The sequence below is a fragment of the Chenopodium quinoa genome, unplaced genomic scaffold (genome assembly GCF_001683475.1).
Source record: "Chenopodium quinoa cultivar QQ74 unplaced genomic scaffold, ASM168347v1, whole genome shotgun sequence".
NCBI lineage: Eukaryota > Viridiplantae > Streptophyta > Magnoliopsida > Caryophyllales > Amaranthaceae > Chenopodium > Chenopodium quinoa.
The window spans coordinates 2,259,038-2,279,909 of NW_018743050.1; the positions used below are offsets into that span (position 1 = coordinate 2,259,038).

At 36.5% G+C, this 20,872-nt stretch overlaps 1 pseudogene; it reads right to left on the reverse strand.

Annotated features, from left to right (window-relative positions):
• Positions 1–980: 980 nt before the first annotated feature.
• On the reverse strand, positions 981–18,652 carry LOC110730905 (annotated as a pseudogene).
• Between the last annotated feature and the right edge of the window lie 2,220 nt (positions 18,653–20,872).

The following is a 20,872-nucleotide window of genomic DNA, read 5'->3' on the forward strand; positions in this document are numbered from 1 at the left end:
AATTAGTAATCATATATACTAATAAAAATGAGAAATCAATTAACTACAAGTCTATAAGTAAAACCAGCATACTAATCAAAATACATGTAGCACCAACCACCTAGTATACAATTCTATACACACGCAGCATGCTTTTCAACTACCCAATACCTGCGAAACTATACAACAACTGATAATAAAACATACTAGGTGGCTGAAATATGTTCACGAACAAGATTCAAGCTGATACACTTGGCGCCTCACTCAAAATCGTCATTCTTGTTCACTATTGTTCCGCTTTGAACTAATTGTATCGAACAAACAAGAACTCCAACTACTTACCATGTGCTAAAAGGTCAAACATTTATCACCCAAACACTGCTGCCAACCAATTTGCATCAGGAAACGGAGTTATATTTGGCGTCAAAGCCACATGTACTGCAATCCAAGTCTTCATGCCACATTGAAACCATTATACTACACCTCAGCTCTTACGTGGTAATGTTACTGTTCTTCTTATTTACTCTTTTGCCACAAGATAAACGAACCACGTTCATCATAAAGATGAATGGGGGCGCCCTAAAAAAATTGCTCTCATTTCATGCAAATTGCGAATGAGCAAATTGTGCAATGAGCAGATTTTATGTAAATGAACAAATATTACTGATATATCCTTGGTTGCACCATGTAAGGTACAACCAGTTGTATAATTAAAATTGCCTAGGTATAGAGGTAAAGGTACATCATGCAATATTTTGGTTAGTTGGCTAAACATTTAAGGTTGTTTTAGTAAATTCATTGATGGGGCTTTTGAGGAGGACAAGTATTGAATGTATAAGGATTAATACTTTGTATGTTTTATGTTTCAAATCAAATGTTGTACCAAACATCAAATTTGTACATAAAAATCACAATTTGTGGTATATCAAAAATCACAAATTAACAAAAGCAAAAACTTTGCAATTATTTACAAGTTTGCCAATAATATATACAATTACGTATATGCATATATCTTACAAGAATTTCCCTTTCTTCAATGGTTGTAATCACATACGAGTATATAATTACCTGAAACGTTTTAGAAAATAGTGTAAATTTATAAACAGATTCATGGAGTACGTAAAGCATAACAAAACATCATTGATACAAATTATATCCCGGCTTTAGAACTATTTGTTCTTTTGGGAGCATGATACTATTATTACTATCATTTTCTAGATTGTAGGATCTACCATTGCATAATTGGTAAGAACAAGGAGAATAGTATATGAAAATTTTCACAAACATTAGTTGGTCTATATATACATTCGGGCATTCGGCATCAAGTCACAGCTCCAAAACCCCAAACTGCAAGACACTTTTATCTTTTTGCAAAAGCAGTTTGTGAAGAAAGCTTACATGGTTGAATTTTACAAGGGCGCTGCAGGTCAAAACTAAGTATGTTGTCATCAGGGTTTGAGGTGTGGACAGGGAACCAACGAAGTCTTCATCTCCTATACATCGTTCTCGCTTTTCATGTCAGCTCATCTGCAATGATCGCTTGAAGGTTACAACTATGCATCTGACTTTAAAGTAGGGTAAATCTACACAAAGAAAATACACAAGGATAGTAGTGTACCACACAACCAGAGCTTTTTCTGAGAATTAAACCAAGGAGTAGGGACCAATTGTTGTTTGACGAAGAATTTCGGAGCTTTGATCAAGGCCATGAGAAGCCACCTAAATGAAAAAGTGTTAGTGTACAAGAACTTGAAATAGAAATGCAGTATTAATGTATGACAATGGCTGTCAAAATAAAAAACCATATGACAATGGAGCAACAAAATGATTTTAAAATTTCAGCCCTCACCATGTACGTCAAAGCAGCATACCGCTCCTCATTAGATACAGTGGCTTGCCCCTACGCATTTGAGCATCCTGTGGATAAAATACGAGTAATGGAAAATGAAATTAAGACGATGGAAACCTAAATCAACTTTGTAATTTTCTCGACATATAGCAATAAAACCAGTCTATCAGTCCGCCTTATGGATTAACTGAAACATGAGCATGTTGACTTAATCAGAGTGTAGACATACAGTGAGTAAAAGCATTTCACAGAAAGAAACCATTAGCTATACTTCACTGGACTTTGACAGAACAAATACTTGCATAATGAAATCTTCTGATATTTTATTGTTACCTCTTCACCATATGCATCAAGGTAAGGCGAAGGCCAAAGAGCTTTGCGTACATTTCGCTGAAGTAAAATTGTTGTTTTCTATTCACAGGGGTTTAAAAAAAAAAAAAAAATCTTAGTGAAAATCCACACAAAAATAAGGTGGAGGAGGTAGGCATGTAGTCCCAAGAAAAAGAGAGAACAATGAAAATAATCGCCTGCAACAGGTCATGGAATCCTTACCCTAATTAAAAGGAACACCCCAGTCCCAGCACCACATGACATTGCATGAGCTTGGCATTCGCTTCCACTAGATACAATGATAATATCAGATATCAATTAAAATTTACAGTTTGAGTCAAAAAAAATATCATTATTCTCTACTGATTCAATAAGAATGGAAAAAGCGATACTAACCTGCAGCAAGAATTCCTGGCTGGAGAGCATAATCTACCACACAAAAGGCACAAGGCAGGTTCAATTTGCACAGTCCCACAGATTGGACATGGAACTTTTATATACCTGAATTAATCAAGCAGCCTTATATCATAGAGAATTTTACCTTTATTTAAGCAATACACATAAAAAAATCAGTTTCAGTTAAACTTAACAGCAACAATGACAATAGACCACCCTACTCATGACACTAAAGCGTGAACTTATCTAGCTAACTAGCTTCTAGAGATTTTTATTTTGAGTAGAATTAGCAAACTAAAATCAATTCTGAAATCACCCACTGTAGTTTGAAAATAAATAAATTTTGAAAAATAAAAAAAGAAAAAGAAAATTCAGACAAAGCAAACAAAAACCTCTGCACAAGATCCTGGTAAACAGCAGGAAGACGTATCAGCTGAAATGGAACAGCTGGAGTTGAATACAGAGTACGGTGAACACGTTGATCCTCAAAGTCCTTAGAAAAATGATGAAACCATTTAAACATCATTGAACGTAGACCTCCATCTTTAAGAACAATATCCAGTGGAGGAATTCTAAAAATGTTGCATAATTCATTAGTCTCATCCCTATTCCCCAGCATACCAGCATCCTCCTGGAAATCAGAGGTACCTATTGATTTATCAAAGTCATCAACCCTTAAAGGGGAAGGTGAAATTTCAGAACATTTGAGAAGTTTCTGTAACAACAGACATCTTCGAAGATATGGTAAGGTTAAATTATCAATCACATCTTTGACATGACAAGACGGATTGACATGATTTGAAACGAAAATCTGCTTTGTAATGGAAGATGTTTCAGCTAGCTTGGCTATATCAGCAATTAGGCAATCATGGAATCCTAAATCATTCACGTTGCGGTGTGCAATTGAACAGTATGTGACTACAGCCTGAAAAGTTTTTAAAAGCATACAGAGGTGATGAATCAACACATAGTTGCAGCACCAATAAAGTAATATTTGAGAAATTCTAACACACCTGAATGATAGAGATACCGTAAAAGACATGCACAAGAGATAAAAAAGAGTCTCTTGTTGACAAGAATGGAGAGGGAAGGCAAAATAGAACCCACATCAATGTTGAGAAAGGATCATGGATAAGAACAGGGTGTGAAGCTTGATCCCAAAATTGCATATCAGGATACACCATCTTCCCATTTGCATGTTTTAATATCCACAAAAAAATTCCTGAAAAGTTAAAACTAATCAGATGCAACACGTTTATGAAATAAGCTCAGAAAATTTAAGAGCCAATATGAGAGAAAATGACAAAGGTTAAAGATTTATACAGAATTGCTATCAAACTAAAATCAAAATTTAGCAATATGTATAAATAAAATTGGCACCATTGATCATATTGAGTACTGTTCATGTACCATGCCTCCCAAAAATAAAAGCATCATTTAGCCAAATATACTTTATTAAGTGAAGAGTATACTACACAAGAATAAACATTATATTATACGGCGTGTAACTATATGATTCTCAAAGAATGTTGAAGTGCAATACATTAATATAAAAGAAAAAGATGGGGAAGTTAATTATATATCCAAGCATTTTGTCACACTTTAATTAAACCACTTCTGTCATACACTTATACACACCCCCAAATTACCCACCCAAAGGAAAATAAAAAATATTCACCTTTTACGAGGAAAAGCAGAGGTACACACTATATTAATCAAAACCTTTTTTGAAGATCGTCAATACTCAATATTACTAAAGAGCAAAAGTTAAATAAATCTGCAAAAAGCATGGAAAACTGCAAAGACAGACATGAAACTCAAACTAGTAGACCTCAATCTCTGCAGGAAAATCTATCCACTCATGTGGAATTTCAGCTATTCACACTTTCCAGAAATTGGCCAATAGCATATACCTTAGATTTTACTACAAGCTTACCTAAAATGAAAGCATAAGACTATATTTTTCTCACCTGTCCACCACTAATTCTTTTCAATAAGAGAAAAGCAATTCAGTCAATTACAAATACTGTTTCAAGATGGGTACATAAAAATAATAATATAGAGGGAATATACAGACATCAAAAAGATTTTCCCAAAGATAAGTGAATTGCACTCGGTCGAAACACAGTTTTGTGATGGATATAGTAATAAAGGATATAAACATCAAATTTTTTTAAAAATTATTCTCCTACCTTTTCCACTGATTGCTCCCTCTGGGCACTTATCGTTGTTAATGCCAGAGCAAATGGACGCTGAAAAGAGTTGAAGGGGCCTCTAAACCTTACAAGCAAATCAGGCAAGTGTGTGCTTCTAGTGCTTTGGATGGCTTTTAATAACATTGGCAGTATAAACCGACAAGATGACTTATATTCATCATACAAAGAACTAAGACCTTTTCTTGCACCAAGAGAGCTCTTTTCGCAACGAGATGCAATTTCTGTTGATACAAGTGAATGCTTGAGTGTGGCCCACATAAGAACAGAAGGGCTCACTCTCCCTGATCTTAAGAAAACGTCTTGTTTCCCTGGAAAATACATTCCACTTAGCAATTGGAAGACAGGTTCAAGATTAGGGCTGATCCTTGTATTTCTCTGAACAGGCAAAGCCTTCAGCATTTCACTTCTTGAAACAGTAGAAGCTGCGGTGTGTAACATAGACAAGGCATACTGAAGCCGCAATGAACCACATTCCTCCTTCGATGCAGTCAAAGAGCCAAGAGAATGCATTGAAGGGATATTGAAATTTGTAGGCTGCTCCCAAACATTATGAGGATCACCTGGTACAACAGGTAGTGTAGAATCTGCAAGGCGGCGACATACAGGACAAAGAAACTTACCCTGTAAAGAAGTAATAAGTGAATATAACAAAAATTTGGAAAGAAACAGTACTAAAGATCTTATAGAACTATACTTGATCTGAATCATCAATGAGTCCGCCTTCAGATACCATTCGTCTACTGATAAGTCTGCAATTTATATCATCAAAATAGCTGTGAATGACTTCTAGAGTAAGAAGACCAGATATAACAAGACAAGAAAGCTATCACCACAGAAAGATGGTTCAATCCATTCATTCCATTACAAATTGCAATTGGCCAATTGCTATTTGCTACTAGCCACCAGCCCACCACTATACTGAAAGCACTAATGTCAAGATTGTCAACAACGTGGTAACTCTGGTAAGATTAGTATGAAGCCTATAAATAGAACTTTCCCATAAGGATGATAAATTGATTTTACATCTTGAACATTTATTTGTATCAATGTTATCAAGTGTGGTAACTCTGCTAAGATTAGTATTCTTGTACTAATAATTTTTTTATATGAATTTACATTCTCTTTCTCTTTTCTTTTTCCTGATCAAATTAAAGTATGATTTTTACAGAATTTTGTCGGTTTAAGTTGGAAAAAAAATAAAAAGAGCCTAATGGTGAAAGGAGGATTAGAACGATAATGGACTCAAATTAAGGAAAGGCATGTACTATTTTGTACCTTTATATGCAAAAAATGTTTCTTTAAATTTTGTTTTTCCTAGGATTTTCCAATGCGATTTCCATCTCCAATCATCCAGTCATCCCTAACAAAGTTTCAAGTTGCAATTTTTTCATGTCTTTTTATAAATATTTCCAAATCAATGCAAAAAAAAAAAAAAAAAAAAAAAAAAAAAAAAAATCCAAATCAGAATTTCTTTATGAATTTTGATTTTTTTTTTTTTTTACCTTTTGGAGACTTTTTCCAACGTTTATCAGTGTCAGATTTGATGAACTGCATGGCCACAAGAGGAAATATATACTGAAAGGGAGAGGTACCCAAAGTGGAAATGTGGAACACCTTTGTTTATCTAGAGTAGAACTTACACAAAATTGAATCACCTAGCAAAACTCACCTTTCATTTGATGACAAATAACGATCAAGACAACCCTGATGAACTGCATGGCCACAAGAGGAAATATAAATCCCATCAGAATTTGAGGGGCCAAACCCATCATAAGAAGGAAATGTGTTGTTGCTTTGTGAAGTATCCTTATACTGTTGTGTGAGAGCAGCTATGTATTTTCCAAGCAACAAAGAGACCTGGTTTGATGAACTTCTAGTATCCTCTGCAGTAGAGATTCCTTCACCATTGCTCGCAAAACCAGAGTTGTGATTACAACTCATCTCTTTGTAAATAGATAAAAACAGATCTTTCTCTAAAGACTCAAGGGAGTATGCAGTCTTATTCCTCATCTCAGTAGATTTTCCAGGTTTCTTTATATTTTGAAGCTCAGGAAACCGAGACTTACAAAATACTACAAAATTATTAAGTTCTTCAGGGTGAGCCTGAGCAGCAAACTCACCTATTGCACCTTCAACTAACGGCAGCAACTCAGAAGATGGTAAACTCTCCACAGAGATGGCATTAGAACCACTAGCAACAGGATCCTTTTCCATACACGCTTTTACAGCGCTCTCCAACCCATCAGAATGCCAGCCTTGGTCCCATGCAGAATAACCTCTGTCAACAAAGTTTACAATCCTAGATTTCTGTTTATTTTTCAAAACGAATAAGAAAAATAAAATAAAATTATATCAATATTCAGAAGACTATTGTAAACAACATCTATTAGCCAACAAAATAACCCTGATGTGGTTGTCAAGAGAATAATTACCCAGATCACATCAAAAAAGATAAGAAGCGTGAAGCATGGGAATATTACCACAGTAGCAAAACTTAGTAAAAATAACAATATTAATAAAAGAAAAAAAAATCTGTATTCTTGGATTTGAATGCGGATTAGTGAAGCTGATAAGAAAAGCTTGGTCTATTGAGGAATGCTAGAAAGCTTCGATACCAGTGGGTTCCTAAGGAAATATTCAGCATAAATGCACCTTATAAAGACTCTTTAGTCTTTACAATTAAGCGGCATAAGTTAATTTGGAATTCCTCCTCTAGCACTAGAAAATAGATTTATTTTTATAGGATCACAGTGAAATACAGTTATTGGTATTTGTTGGTTTGTGATTCTGCCTCTTGAACCATGAAATGTGGAACAGATAGGTAAACTAAATCAGGTCATAGGGGAAGAACTGGCCTATATACAGGGGCGAAGCCAGGATTTGAAATTGATAGGGCCGAGACTTATATTAACTAAAATAGAATTGTATTGCATATACGTAGTATACTTTTCCATAGCAAACTTTTTTCTGTTGCACTATTATAAATTAGCTTTGAGCACATTTTTCACTAAACAACGAGAATCGAACTCCAGGCTTTTGTGTCAGAGCCCAATAACATAATATACTACTGTTCCTACCGCTAAGCTATGTATTACAATCATGTATTAGTGTGCAAATTTGGTTTATATAATAATACTTAAGGGACCAGTTTTGAGATTTCAGTGTGATAAGATTATAAAAGTACATTATTTTGTTTATTAGACTCTTGTTTTTATATTGACTTTTAATGATTTCAATGTTTATTAAAAAAAATTTCTTCCTAAGACAGAGTTACTACTATTTGATTTATTTGTTTGTAGGAGGGAAGATTACGGTATCAAAATGCATTGTACCCAGCTCCGAAAAAAAAGAAACAAAGCTTACAAGTGAAGTCAAATACTTTAAACCCAATAGTCACATGAATCTTGAATATATCAACTTGACCCTCAACCAAAGCAAAAAGAACAAAACAAAAAGAAAAATAAACTGTTCTTGCGGGTAACACCGACTTTCGCGGGTACCAAACTGTCAAGCAAGATATGATGAAATCAGATGATTATTGGAGCGAGATACTCGGAGCTGCTGAGATGAATCAAAGGCTAGTTTCTTATCTTTCTGAGGGGAGTTTTTGGGAGTTATCAAATCTGCATTTTAGGGGATTTTTCTAGGCTAGGTTTCACCAATAAATGGAGGAATTTATCTCAAATTTTGGGAGGTATCTAGCAGAGAAAAGTGATTGGAGAAGAAAAAAAAGAGAACCCAAGCTGAGGGAACGAACAGGAGGCAACTCAGTTCAATTGATGTTGACTCTGCTTCTACTAGAAAATTTGGTATTGTAATTTTGATTTGGATTTTCTTGTTATTGAATTTTCAGTTTCGGTTAGTTTTCTAGTTTAGATGATTTGCTTTGATAATTAAAGAGAAAAAGTTAGTGCTTTGAACTCCTTTTATTAGTTCTTTGCTATGTTAGTTTAGTGGAATTTGGCTAATCAATTTAATTAATCTAGCTATAATATGTCAGTACTTCTTGCTTGGATCATTAGTTATAATATGAATTGTATAATTTCTACTTTTGTTATTCAATTTTCGTATCTTAGTATGTCAAGCTAGATTGAATAAGGGTAGGGAGATATTATGCCCTGGGCTATTGTATTGTGAGAATGGATTTGTTATAATTATTGGGTATTATGTTTATGTCTTGTTGGGATTGGTGATTTCGTTTGATTATTATGAACTAGTAGGATTATATTTTAGACCGGCCATCTTTAGTGTAATTTGCTAGTTTAATTGCTAGAGTATTAACTTGTGATCCGTAATTGTTCTAGTTAATACCATTAGTAGTGATTAGGTGTTTGATTGGTGACTAAAACTTGTCGTAATACCTAAGATTATCAACCCTTTGAGTTGCACAAGTCCGAGCTTGTGAGATTTGTGGCTTAAGTTAACGACTTCCTAGTTATTAATGCGGCCAATTAATCGAGTCTAGAGAGCTTGTTCTAGCTTATTTATTAGATCATATCATTATTTGTTCAAAACAGGGGTTTCTAACTTACACAACTAATAATTTGATAATCCAATTCTCTGTGGGATCGACCCTAGCTTACCCTACAACATTTTAGGAGGTTTTAGCTAAGTTTATTTTTGGTAGACACACGACAGTCGTACCACAGTGATATGCGGTTGGGCCACGAGCCCCCTGGCTCCGCCCTTGCCTATATCTTCAGAAATGACAAGGTTCAAGCTGCGATAACAATCACAAAGCCTTAATCCCAGAAGGATGGGGTCGGCTGCATGAACCAAGAATTAATATTTTTTGGTCATCCACTGATTTATCTTTTCTCCTTTATTCACTATTATCTAGTGAAATTCTTTTACAAATGCAATATTAAAGATATCGTTTTTTTAATCCCTCCATGTCATCTTCAGCATCCCTTGGCTTCTTCTAAAATCTGTATAATACCAACTCTCTGATTTCCTTTCTGGGGCATCTACTGGCCGCTGTTGCACATGCCCAATCCAATGTAATTGATACTACCTTATTTTATCCTTTTTACATACAGCTCCAACCTTACTGAATATCCTCACTACAAATACTATCCCTTATGATGACCCCAAAACATCCATCTCATGAAATACATATTTGCTACACGCCTTTTCTAAATACAATCCTTCCTAAATGCCTCACAAGGCTCACATTCCGACCCATAGATGTTGTATTAACCGTCACATAAACTTTTCCATCCAAAACTAAGGCCTACAACCGCAAATACAATCTTTCCTGGCAGGATCAAGAACTAATTTTGAAGGGTTGATAATCTAATAGAACGCATCGCTGATAGGATAAAATTTTCAAATAAGATGTATTCTTAGAGGTTACATTGGATATGGAGCTGCTGTGAAATAGAGTCCACTAGAAAGAGTTTGGTATCAATATATTTAAAAGGATGTATTTTGTTTAGATTATCCCATCCCATTGGGGGGAAAAAACTCACTCTTGGTATGCCCAAGGATTGTTGTATAATTGAGATGTAGACTGGCCATGAAACTTTGACTCTTTGAGAAGTCAAAGCTTTGAGGATCGGCCTTGATACAAGTAACAGCAACTCTTTATTTTCCATTTCATAGAAAAGGATTTCGAAAAGAAAAAAAAAATCTAAACCTATCCCACAAGGCTAGCACCACCCCAATCTGGCAAGAAACCAAAAAGAGAAAGATAATTCATGCAGTGTTGTTTTTCCCAATAAGGCTTTTCATCCATTCTTATCTTTTGCCTTGATGCCTTCACCTATCTTAAAAATGGGAGGAAATTTTATTTTTTTTCCCTAAAAAGAAAGGCCAGTGAAATGGAGAAAAAAAAAAATTTGTCTATTACACAAACACTATGTTTAGATAACAATAGTGAAGGGTGAGGGAAGGGAGAAGGTGACCTTCCATTTTCCTTCCAAATCTATCCAATGGAGGAAATTGGTTTATTAAAAGGGGAAGGAAAATGGATCCTTCCATTAGGTATTCAAACAAAGGTTGATGCATCCTTTCTTTTCTCTTCTTTTACTTTCTTTCCATTTCTCTCTATCCATACATAGTGTAAAAGTAATAGCAAAGAATAAAATCAGCATACCTGAAGTAATACAAGGAAAGACATTGGGTTTGTAGAATTAGGATCATGGCAAAGACAACAAACGTGTTCCACCTTCCCAGAGCCAGAATAATCAGACTCAGTATCAGCTGAACCCTTCAAGTTTGCTAGAAATTTAGATTGCTCAGCTTTCATTTTTGCCTGTACAATGCGAGAAAAAATCATATCATAAACAATTATCACAACACTTTAAAGCCAAATATGTCAAGAAAGTGCCCATTCTTCAAAGTTATATAACCACATCCAAGGGCAGGAAATAGAAAAATGTATAAAATGAAAACATAATTAAATTATTTTGACTATTCAACTGAGTTAAGAATCCTGTCATTTACTAGTTGACTTCTGTCCTGCACTCTTTCAAGACCTAATCAGCTTTTTTCACGCATAGTATAGCCTCGGTGTCTTACCAAAATGGCAGCTTGTCTTTCCCTGGCTTTCATCTTCTGCTTCTTTGTATCAGAAGCTGAACTTAAATCCACAATACTATCAGTTCTGTGGTTAACAATTTCAGGAGCAAACTGCTGCAGTTTCACCATGCATTTCGAGTCTAATTCAGCAAACTTCAGCAGAATTTCTACAAGGGAAGAAAAATTGAAGTTCCCTGCTTCCATTGTGCTGCCCATGTTTTGTTTCCTGTGCATCCTCATCAACATGACCAGAAGTAATAGTAAACTCGGGCAACCAGATTCATCATGCAACCCCACTTCAATTTCCTCCGTTGCAACCAACATCAACGGAAAGCAATCCTCGTCATGAGTAGATATATGGCCAGATTTTTTCTCTAAAGAGCAAATATCTAAAGCTAGCGAAAGCAAGTGCAACGCAGTTATAAGTACCCCATCAGGAGCACGTGACTCCGCCGATCTATCCGTAAAGACAGCATAATAGAGGACAGCCCGAATAACCTGGAGGATAGTCTTGCAAGTAGCTACTCTAGCTATTCCAATTAATGGTTGATAGACGTTTGTCCACTTTGGCAATTGAGCACTCAGGGCAGAAACCCCACAAAATCGAGAGTATCTTTCTTCAGCAACCTGCAAGTCTCTCGTTTTCCAATATGGATGATACAAATCCAGTTCTTTTTTAATATGGCATTCGTAGAGAGTACTTCCCCTGAAGTACAGAAATTATGAGACAGAATGCATGAATGCGCCAGACACAGAATGGAAAAGAAAGGAGAAAAGAACAGGCAGATAAAAGGCAAACCTGATTTAATCCTGATGGACTGGAGTATGAAGCAATTTTACCTAAGACCTCCTGTAGCAGATCCAGTTTACATAGTTCCTTAGGTAGACCCTTGACAAGCTCACTGTGTGTAAAATCACCTGTTGCAAGCTTGCAGATCAGTTCTCTTTGCAGACTCTGAGATGTTGTTAGTCCACACAATTGCCTCTCTTTGACTATCTGTATTATTAGAGTGAGCATCTCCTGCAATAAAACTGATTCATACCTGCAAATATGGCAGCAACAAGTAAACCAATTTGATAAAAAACAAAAGAACATAAACATCATTACTAAGCAATAAAGCCCAAGCTCAGCACAAAAAAAAAAAAAAAAAAAAAGATCAAAATAGAATTATAAGACAAAGGCATGTTCATTCACATTTCATAAGGAGAATGAACATACTATGAGGTTTGACGAGATGACATACTCACTAACATGCTTGAGATCCAAAGCAAGGTAATTAGACAATTGAAAACGTTCTAAGATTCTTGTTACATATAGGTCAGCTGGAGCAAAAGAAGCACATAGCTGTAGCAAAAATAGATCAAGCTCTGACTCTTGATTAGACCTGCAAAAAGAACAATTTTTGAAAAATAGATCAAGCTCTGAATCTTGATTAATGAACACTTGATATGCACCCATATGCATACAATCACAGCCACATCCCGTTGCAGTATACACAAGCTCAATTTTACAGATTGATGCATATCGATAAATAGATGGATAAAAAAAATTCAGATTTACAAACTATTTCTACATATCTGCGAATAAAACGATATCGATGAAACAATAATATAGCAGAATCACCATTTTTCCTCCACATCCCAGCACGAACCTGGGAACAAAACACCCTGCTTTGCAGGGGATGCTCCATCATGAATGAAGAAAATCCATATGGATGGCAGCCTCTAAGTACTTTTTGAAAAAAATAAAGGTGATCAGATAAAGGATTTAGATAAGTGACATCATCCTTATTTGTCAGTACAGAATCTCCATAATAGTGCTTAAGAGCCTGCTTCAAAATTAAAGAAAGCAATCCATGAAAGGGCATATGTAATGATATCCCCTGTGAACTTACATCGTAGTCAATATCAGGCCAAACAGATAAACTCAACAAAGACAAAGCATCTTTTTCAACAGATGTTTCTGATTCGAAGAAATTCACATCCTTAACCATATCCCCAGTATTTACTGGGAAGGCATGTGTCAGTGTCACCGAGGGAACATCAGATAAGCCTGAAGTGAACACCCCCTTTTTGACACTAAATGAGGCCTCCTTGAATGTGGATACACAAAATGAAATGTCGCTAGTGACATGAGAAACAAGATTACTCCCTGCCAACCAACAATCTATAGCCTTTGTTGACTCAAAAGCCAATTGTAAGACAGAAGGCAAAACAAAAAAATCTTGATTTGCGTCAAACTTCTGTGTAGCTTCACTAGAAAGCCTTTCAACTTTAGCTTGTTTTTTACTATATCCATCATCAGTATCTTTTTCCTCTCGCACAGAAGAAGCCTCAGTCATCACTTCACTATCATGGTCAGAATCAGAGAAAGCACCCTTTACTAAAAGAAAATGAATTTTGGCAATATACTTGCACATATCAAAAGGTAGCTCAGCATTTACATCTTCTCTAAAGTAGGTTCTTTCACGTTTTCGAGGATTCATGCCTTGCACTAAAGATATAATTTGCAACCAATCTTTGACAATGTCGAATCGTTCATGTGTCACATACTTTAGTACGTCATAATGGCTTAGAACATAATTAATGTCTTTCACAACACTGATACAAAGATTGTGTACAACTGGCCACATGCTAAACTGCATAACAATTTCCCAACAGCATATTAAGGGATAAGATATGGAATGTCTACTAATGGTAATTTAAATAATAAAAAACTGTAATATTCTTCGAAGATGATAAGAATAATGAAACACACAATAAATCTTGAGTACAAGCCTGATAACAGGAAGAGAATCATTTGAAATAAATGAAATATATAGACAACAAAAGCCATATCATATACTTGGATCCCTTCGTGATTAAAGAGCGACACTTTCCAAAAACAGACACTTTTTCCAAGTGCAATTCCTCCATTACCTCAACTTATTTCAGATATAATAAGTTCAAATAAGCAGCTCGGCTTGTGTGCGGCCGGCCATACCGTGTGACCACTTAAAGTAACCCCCTATAACATTGATTAAGTAACCCTTGTAATCCCTATAACATTGACAGAGTAACTCTATAACAATGATAAAGTAACCCCTTTAACACTGATCAAGTAACCCCTATTACACTAGTAAAGTAACCCCTATAGTGGCTGGCCACATGGTGTGGCCAGCCACATATAAGACTTTGTGAATGGCCAATAAGTTGAAATAAGATAAGGGCTGATAAGTTCTGAAAAGATAAGTTTAGGGCTAATAAGATAAGATAAGTGAAGAGTACAATACCAATATTCTTCCCATGGTCCATACTCACATTTCTTCTCATGTTATTTCATCTCACATCTTCTACTATAGAATTAAATATTAAATCACTCTCTTTTTATACTTGATAATTTCCCCATGAAGCCCACTTACACAATATTTTAACAAATTTAAATCAACCACCTAAATTCCACGCGAGTCGAAGTGTATCACTTATAAAAAAAACTGAGGGAGTATCACATGAATCATCAGCGTACTTGCCATAACCTTTGCACAGAAATACTAAAGAAAATTGAGAAACAAAATGAATAAGTTACCATAATTCTCACAGATGCACTTATGATCTTGCTTTGAATAGAAAGACATAGCTCTCAAAACATATCATCACATAACCCTCTCCCCCCTCCTATCCCACAATACATCAGAGTTAAATTCTAACTAATACACAGATATTGTGAACAAGTCCATCATGTTACACTTTATAACCAAGGCTAACATTACATAAGCGTAGTTACAACTTACAAGCTCACAATAAATACACAGAACTAATAACAATCAAAAATAAATAAGTAAAAATTACCTGAATACGGCCATCATTTCCGCAGCAAGAAAAGAGAATCTCGAACAGACATCTTAACAGCACAGCCAAGAGATTACGCTCCTTTACAAGATGTGGGGCCAGTGTTGGCACAGTTATAATGTGCACAGAAAACTTCGCCACTAGAGATTTATGAAAATCAGAGCTAGATGTCTTAAGAACCTCAGAAACAGTGACAGGGTAATACTCTGTAAATACTTCAGCAAAATCATGCTTAAATATAGGTTCACTCAGAAGCTTCAGTAGCAACTCAGGCAACTTCTTTGTGACATCATTACTTAAGAATCTCTCAGATCTTGCCAACAATTTCAGCAAATCAACTGTGTGAATCAACCTCTTAGAAACAAAACTCAGCAAACTTTCACTGTGATTGCAGAAGTCCAGAAGCATCTCCACAATACTGTAGGAAAGCTCGTCAACAACTTTTCTCAGCTCATAACCATGTTTATTGGTTGAATCTCTTCTTAACATGTCTTCCCAGAACTTGAAAAGCAGATCCAATACTGGTTCAACTGAACTGGCTATCTCATCTGGAAGAGGCTGTATTTGTTCTGCGCCTTGGTGCTCTGAACAAAAGCCCTGTCGTTTCCAAGCAGACTCATCACCACAATCACAGCAACCCTCACCAGGAGTTATGGTAAAAAAGTCATGATTCTCGTGATTTCCTTTCTGGAAACAAGGTAGACAGATTACACAAGCTGAGTCATGTCCACAGGTATAACAACGAATAGCTAAATCATTTTTTCTCCAAATAACAACACACACACCACGCTGACCAAAATTCAAATTAGCCAGGTTATTCAGTGCAATATTTGGTTCATGCTCAAACATCAACCACGTTAGCCAACACATACTTTCACGATAGACATCTTTCAAGTTTAGATGGTCAAATGCTTTCTTAGACCCAAATTCCCCTTCACAAACCATCCCTGAATTACCTATGGCTGTAGGTAAAATGGCCGAGACTATTTCAGGCAACAAGGGTTTGTTGTTTTTAACAAAACACACTAAACCAGGCTGGAGATCTCTTAGGTACTCCTCAGGAACGCCAATCATGGATAGTCCCTGCCAAAGAAAACAATAACCATTTATCAAAATATAATGCCAAGATAATTGTACATACATAAGGGGTTGTCAATTGTGTGTGGTCCATTGTTTGCATGTCATCATTTGACATATAAAGTAGTACTCCCTCCGCTTTATTTAACTTTATTTGTGAGAGAATCAACGTCAAAGCAACATGTATACACGTAGACATGCACAAATTCCTGGGCACACTGCGCATGTCTCCTTGGCTTCTCCATAGATCCTAGTATCCCACCCCAACGCATCCAGGTTTGCTGCTTTTGAATACATCATTTAAAGGAAACATCTTTTTTTTTCTTTTTTTTTTTTTTTTTTGGTTTTAGAATATCATAACTTTATCATAAACATGCTTGTTCTGGAAGGGACATACTATAACTCCCCTCCTTTGTAAGGGAAGGAACCTTGTGAGACACAATGATGCATTGATGCAACCATGTGAATTCTACCCACTACAGAATGTATATCATTTCAGACAATGATGCAAGCAGTTGTGTATACTATCATATACTTCAGATCAACAGCCTATATAGAGGCCTAAATATTTCCAACACATGTACGACAAAATCATTGTACACATACAATAAAAAGTTCTTTATAAAAAAAGATCCTCAGTGATAGAAATTATTACAAACCCTTCACCAAAATGCACAACTCATATTTATTCAATTGATAATGGACATCATTTCTGGAGGATTTCCGAACATTATTGTTGATAACATAACTGAAAATATTGCATATACTTCAGTACTTCTAATCAGAATTCCCATACTGTGATTTCACTTTTTATATTCAGGCCTCATGGCTCTAAAAGATCATTTAACAAAAGAACGTGATTTCTAACCCCACAACTTACAATGTTTACCTTATGTCTCTAAGCCCCATCCACTTCTAAGTAGCACATTTGAGCTTAGGTGTCTAGTATTCAAAATACTTGTGTCAGACATAATTATGTGTCTCAAGCTTGAATGTAATATGATATTATGGCATTTATTGGTTTGAAATTAAGTGCCAAGAATCCATTGTACGGTGGGTGTCTAACCTGCCTGAGCCTTACTCCCATGGCGTTATCTACGGTGCATGCAAAGTCATGCATAATCTATAGCGAAGCAAATCATGATGACAACTTACTTCCAGGGTCATCATGTGGCATGTGCGGACTGATCAAGATATAAACCTTCTTTCAAAAAATATATTTTTATTTTCCTAGTTTACATATATTACTAGAGCATGTTTAGTTAGTGCATTTTTGGGGCTGGAAACGAATTTGGTCAAACCATTACCATCACCGAATGTTTGGTTAGAAGGTTTGGTAACAACTACCTTTACCTAAGGATAAGAGATGCCACACATTTGTTAACTCTCTAAAACCTAAGGTAACAAATATCCTTACTCTCCTTTAACACAAAGGATTCCTTTCAATAGTAAAATCAAACAAATAAAAAGGTAATAGTTAAATCATTCCTTTCTCCCCCTTTTATTTGTTTCCTTTCTACTTCATTTCCATTGTTCTAACAAGTGGTACCTAATACAAAATATGTTATAATACGCAGAACATATATGAATTTGCAATACGCGAGATTTTAACCAAACGTGCCCTTAGGGTTTAGTAAGAACAAAACAACTTTAATTCGTGCCAAGGACACAAAAAACAAAAAAAAAAATATATATGGAATACACACTAGATAAAACATGACAAAAAACTTGTCTAAATTAGTCCCTCTATCCCGTCAAGTACCTCTTCAACTAGGTCAGACGTGCAAAGCGCTCCACGTGAGAAGATATTGCTTTTGTTTTGACAAGTCAAAATAAAAAATTATAGTTGTTTCGGCAAAAAATGAGCTAACCGGGCCTTGGAGGGGTGTCTGAGAACCTCGAATTTGGGCCTTGAATGGACCTGCAAAATGAACCCCGAGCCCCGGGGGTTGAACCCGGGACGGAGCCTCCGACGCCCAAGTTAGTTGCCAAACAATGCATATTTTGAGAGGAGTTTAGGGGAGAGAGTGGAGGAGTATGGTCATCTTAGATGATAAGAGTGACCTCCTTTTACCTTATGCCCTTTGAGGGGTATTTATATGAGTACATAAGTGGGTTTATGAGCCCTAAAATTACATATGCGGGTCGTTGAAGGCCATATTGATGTATTTGACTTATTTGGGGCCTTTTATACCTTTTTTATGCCCTTTGGGCTTATATGGGTAGAGTTACCCAAGACTAAAATGGGTATGACCATTTTAGTACCCAAACAATTAGCCCCCGAGACCCAATTCTATTTGAAAAAATGAGTTGGGTTTTGTTTCAATTTCCCAAATAATTCGTTCATAGAAATTGAGTCGAAGGACTTTATTTGTTCAGGTTTATGCAAGGCAACACTCTTGATCCAAGGATTGAAAAAGTTAATTACTCTTGATCCGAGGACTGAAAGAGTTCATCCGAGGCAACACTCTTGATCCAAGGTTTGATCCGAAGACTGAAAGAGTTCATCCGAGGAAACACTCTTGATCCAAGGTTTGATCCGAGGACTGAAAGAGTTCATCCGAGGAAACACTCTTGATCCAAGGATTGAAAGAGTTAATTACTCTTGATCCGAGGACTGAAAGAGTTCATCCGAGGCAACACTCTTGATCCAAGGTTTGATCCGAGGACTGAAAGAGTTCATCCGAGACAACACTCTTGATCCAAGGATTGAAAGAGTTAATTACTCTTGATCCGAGGACTGAAAGAGTTCATCCGAGGAAACACTCTTGATCCAAGGTTTGATCCGAGGACTGAAAGAGTTCATCCGAGGCAACACTCTTGATCCAAGGATTGAAAGAGTTAATTACTCTTGATCCGGGGATAGAAAGAGTTTACTCTTGATCCGAGGATAGAAAGAGTTTATTACTCTTGATCCGAGGATAGAAAGAGTTTATTACTCTTGATCCGAAGATAGAAAGAGTTTACTCTTGATCCGAGGATAGAAAGAGTTTATTACTCTTGATCCGAGGATAGAAAGAGTTTATTACTCTTGATCCGAAGATAGAAAGAGTTTACTCTTGATCCGAGGATAGAAAGAGTTCATTACTCTTGATCCGAGGATAGAAAGAGTTTACTCTTGATCCGAAGATAGAAAGAGTTTTACTCTTGATCCGAGGATAGAAAGAGTTTATTACTCTTGATCCGAGGATAGAAAGAGTTTATTACTCTTGATCCGAAGATAGAAAGAGTTTTCTCTTGATCCGAGGATAGAAAGAGTTTATTACTCTTGATCCGAGGATAGAAAGAGTTTATTACTCTTGATCCGAAGATAGAAAGAGTTTACTCTTGATCCGAGGATAGAAAGAGTTCATTACTCTTGATCCGAGGATAGAAAGAGTTTACTCTTGATCCGAAGATAGAAAGAGTTTTACTCTTGATCCGAGGATAGAAAGAGTTTATTACTCTTGATCCGAGGATAGAAATAGTTTACTCTTGATCCGAAGATAGAAAGAGTTTACTCTTGATCCGAGGATAGAAAGAGTTTATTACTCTTGATCCGAGGATAGAAAGAGTTTACTCTTGATCCGAAGATAGAAAGAGTTTACTCTTGATCCGAGGATAGAAAGAGTTTATTACTCTTGATCCGAGGATAGAAAGAGTTTACTCTTGATCCGAAGATAGAAAGAGTTTTACTCTTGATCCGAGGATAGAAAGAGTTTATTACTCTTGATCCGAGGATAGAAAGAGTTTACTCTTGATCCGAAGATAGAAAGAGTTTACTCTTGATCCGAGGATAGAAAGAGTTTATTACTCTTGATCCGAGGATAGAAAGAGTTTACTCTTGATCTGAAGATAGAAAGAGTTTACTCTTGATCCGAGGATAGAAAGAGTTTATTGCTCTTGATCCAAGGATAGAAAGAGTTTACTCTTGATCCGAAGATAGAAAGAGTTGATTACTCTTTCTTCGGTTCAGACAAACCATCTTCGGCAGCACCCTCGGCTCATATGGTTGTGAGCTTCGGCTGGGAGCTCGAATCTCGGCGAAGGTAAACCTCGGCTGGGCTCGGCTTCGGCTATGGCTAGCCTCGGCCAGGAGATAAGAGTTGAGCTTCGGCTCGGCAATGGTTACCGACCTTAACTTGGGAGCGGTAAACTGTACCACCCTTGGTTTCTGTTGAATCACCTTCGACTCGCCCAGAACGCCTTCGGCTTGGGCTGAAACTCCTTCGGATAGCCTCGGCTGAAAAGCCTTAGGCTTGGCCGAAACACCGGTCTCGGCTCGGCTGGCTTGCTCAGAACACCTTCGGCTTGGGCTGAAACACCTTCGGATAGCCTCGGCTAAAAAGCCTTAGGCTTGGCCGAAACACCGGTCTCGGCTCAGTTGGCTTGCCCAGAACACCTTCGGCTTGGGCTGAAACACCTTCGGATAGCCTCGGCTCGATGAGCTTCGGATTCCTTTTGCTTATCCGAGCTATTTGCTTCGGATTTTTAGAGTGGTGATAGTTTGAGCTTTTTTAAGCTTCAACAATGGTAGACAACCTCAGATCTTCTTCAGCTGCTACTTTAGATGTGATGTGAAGAGATTTGGCTCACTTCACAATACTAGCCTTGACCCCCATTGACCTCGGCATGTGTTGCCTAGGATGAAATGGTGAGTCGTTCTAGTGGTGGAGTTGTGAGCCTTGAAGCTTGT